The 2881-nt window shown below is 34.6% G+C and overlaps 1 protein-coding gene across 10 annotated transcripts in view; it reads left to right on the top strand.

Moving 5' to 3' along the window:
• LOC106880568 (kinesin-like protein unc-104) overlaps window positions 1-2881 on the top strand; it is a 305280-nt gene that overhangs the window by 291088 nt on the left and 11311 nt on the right. The gene's annotated exons all lie outside the window — the stretch shown is intronic.

The following is a 2881-nucleotide window of genomic DNA, read 5'->3' on the forward strand; positions in this document are numbered from 1 at the left end:
TATATATATATATATATATATATGTATGTATATATAAATATGTATGTATGTATATATATATATGTATGTATATATATATATATGTATGTATGTATATATATATATGTATGTATATATATATATATATATATGTGTGTGTGTGTGTGTGTGTGTGTGTGTGTGTGTGATAATTCTACTATAGCCTTGGGCTGACCAAAGTCCTGTGAGTGGATCTGGTAGATGGAAATTGAAAGACGCTCATCATATATATATATATACATATATATATATGTGTGTGTGTATGTATACTTTTGTGTCTGTGTTTGTCCCCCACCGCACCCCATCGCCACTTGACAACCAGGGTTGATGTGTTTGTGTCCCCATAACTTAGCAGTTTGGCAAAAGAGACCTATAGAATAGATAGCACTTCTTAAAAAGAAAAAAAAGTACTGGGGATCAATTTATTCTACTAAAATTCAAGGTGGTGCCCCAGCATGGCCACAATCTAGTGACTGAAACAAGTAAAAAGATTTAAAACAAAAATTATAATGTGCTACCCCTCATCTGCTTGCATAAAGCTCTCCTCGTTGGGGATTGTAGTCCTACAAGCTGAATGGCATTTTCACTAGCACTGGTGGCACATTAAAAATACCCAAAATAAATGCAGTATACAATGTAAAATGGTTGGCATCAGGAATGGCATGCAGTGATAGAAGCCATGCTAAAGCAGGCATTGGAGCATAATGCAGTCTTTGGAGCCATCAGATGCTGACACGCCATTCAGCTTATGCCAGCATGGAATGTGGGCACTAAAATGTGGTGATGATGATTATGATGATGATGATATATATATATATATATATATATATATATATATATATATATATACATATATATATATATACTTTATTTAAAAGCAGCAGAAATATAACAAAAGACTGTTACTCGGAGTTTCACGTTCCTGTTCATCGGACAGTTTTGTTAGAAAATCAAAACTGTCCGATGAACGGGCACGTGAAACTCTGAGTAACAGTCTTTTGTTATATTTCTGCTGCTTTTAAATAAAGCATATTACTCTACCTCTGGTATTTGAGTACTCTTTTTTCCACCTTGTTGCACATTTTATGTGCTTACTCCGGTATATATATATATATATATATATATATATATATGTATATGTATATATATGTATATATTATCATCATCATCATTTAGCATCCGTTGTCCATACTGGCATAAAGTGAAGCAGAAAGTTAAAGAAGTTTACTACTCAGGTAGATTAATAGTTGTGATAATAAGTTAGTTGTCAACTAGAATAGACACAAAAAATGTTCATACCACCAAAAGATCCCAAGGACAAAGTGTCCAATGCCAAATTAGTCAACATTGAATCAGCAACACAGAAACCGTTTTGCCAAATGTCTCATACTCTCTCACACTTGTGCCTTTCCTCACAATCTTCCTCTTTCTCACCCATTTTATCTCTTTATTTCTGTATTGCCCCATCTCACCCTTATTTCCATCCTGTGTTCACTAGATCTTCCTCTGTGTCCACTCCTTTTCCTGCTGCTGCATTTCGGTGAATTCTTCCTGTGCCTTCTCATTTCTCGATCCACTTGCACTATTTCTTGTGGCCATCTCTCCCCATTTTTGTCCCTCTCTCTCTCTCCTTTTCTTTCTTTCTCTCTTCCCTCTCTTTCTCCTTTCCACTCTCTCTCTCTCTCTCTGTTTATGTCATAATAATAATCCTTTCTACTATAGGCACAAGGCCTGAAGTTCATGGGGAGGGGACTAGTCGATTACATTGACCCCACTACTCAACTGGTACTCATTTTATCGACTCCCAAAGGATGAAAGGCAAAGTTGACCTTGGTAGAATTTGAACTCAGAACATGAAGACAGACAAACTGCTGCTAAACATTTCAGCCGGCATGCTTAATAATTCTGCCAGCTCACCACCTTAATAATAATAATAAAAATAATAATGATAATAATAATAATAATAATCCTTTCTAATATAGGCACAAGGCCTAAAATTTCAGTGGGTGTAGGGGCTAGTCGATTACATTGACCCCAGTGCTTGATTGGTACTTATTTTATTGCCCCTAAAAGGATGAAAGGCAAAGTAAACCTTAGCAGAATTTGATCTCAGAGTGTAAAAGACAGACAAAATACCGATAAACATTTCGCCCAGTGTGTTAACGATTCTGCCAGCTTGCCACCTTGATGATGATGATGATGATAATAATAATAATAATAATAATAATAATAATAATAATAATAATGATAATAATGCTAAATCTATGATTTTTATTATCATGGACGCAAAACTCAAGTTAAGTGATAACACAAACACACAACACAAACACCACCACCACCACAGCAAGATAACACAGCTCACATTGCACGCGCGCACACACACACACACACACACACACAACAATCAGATGAAACTCTAAAACATAAGAAACAAAGAAAAAAAAAGACAAATTTCATGTAACATACACCATTCTACATGCCTGGAATACAATGGTGAACTCACATCTCTGGAACGTGGTTGTTTAATTGGTGGTGTAACAGAAAGTAGCATGCAGCTGTTATAAACAACAGCAAATTTTGGCTCAAGGCCAGCAATTTTAGTGGGTGGAGCTTAGTTGATTACATTGACCTAGTATATGACTGGTACTCCACTTCTAGTTACAGCTTGTGTTTACCACTTTATCATTTACTGACACAGGCTAGAACTAGTGTTTTTAGATTACCCCTGCTATATATATATATATATATATATATGTATGTTAATTCTCTAAATGAAGTATTAACAGTAACTGCACTCTATATATATATATATATATATATATATATATATATATATATATGTATATATGCCTGCTATATATAT

This window comes from Octopus bimaculoides, chromosome 25, assembly GCF_001194135.2.
Source record: "Octopus bimaculoides isolate UCB-OBI-ISO-001 chromosome 25, ASM119413v2, whole genome shotgun sequence".
In the NCBI taxonomy this organism is placed as follows: domain Eukaryota; kingdom Metazoa; phylum Mollusca; class Cephalopoda; order Octopoda; family Octopodidae; genus Octopus; species Octopus bimaculoides.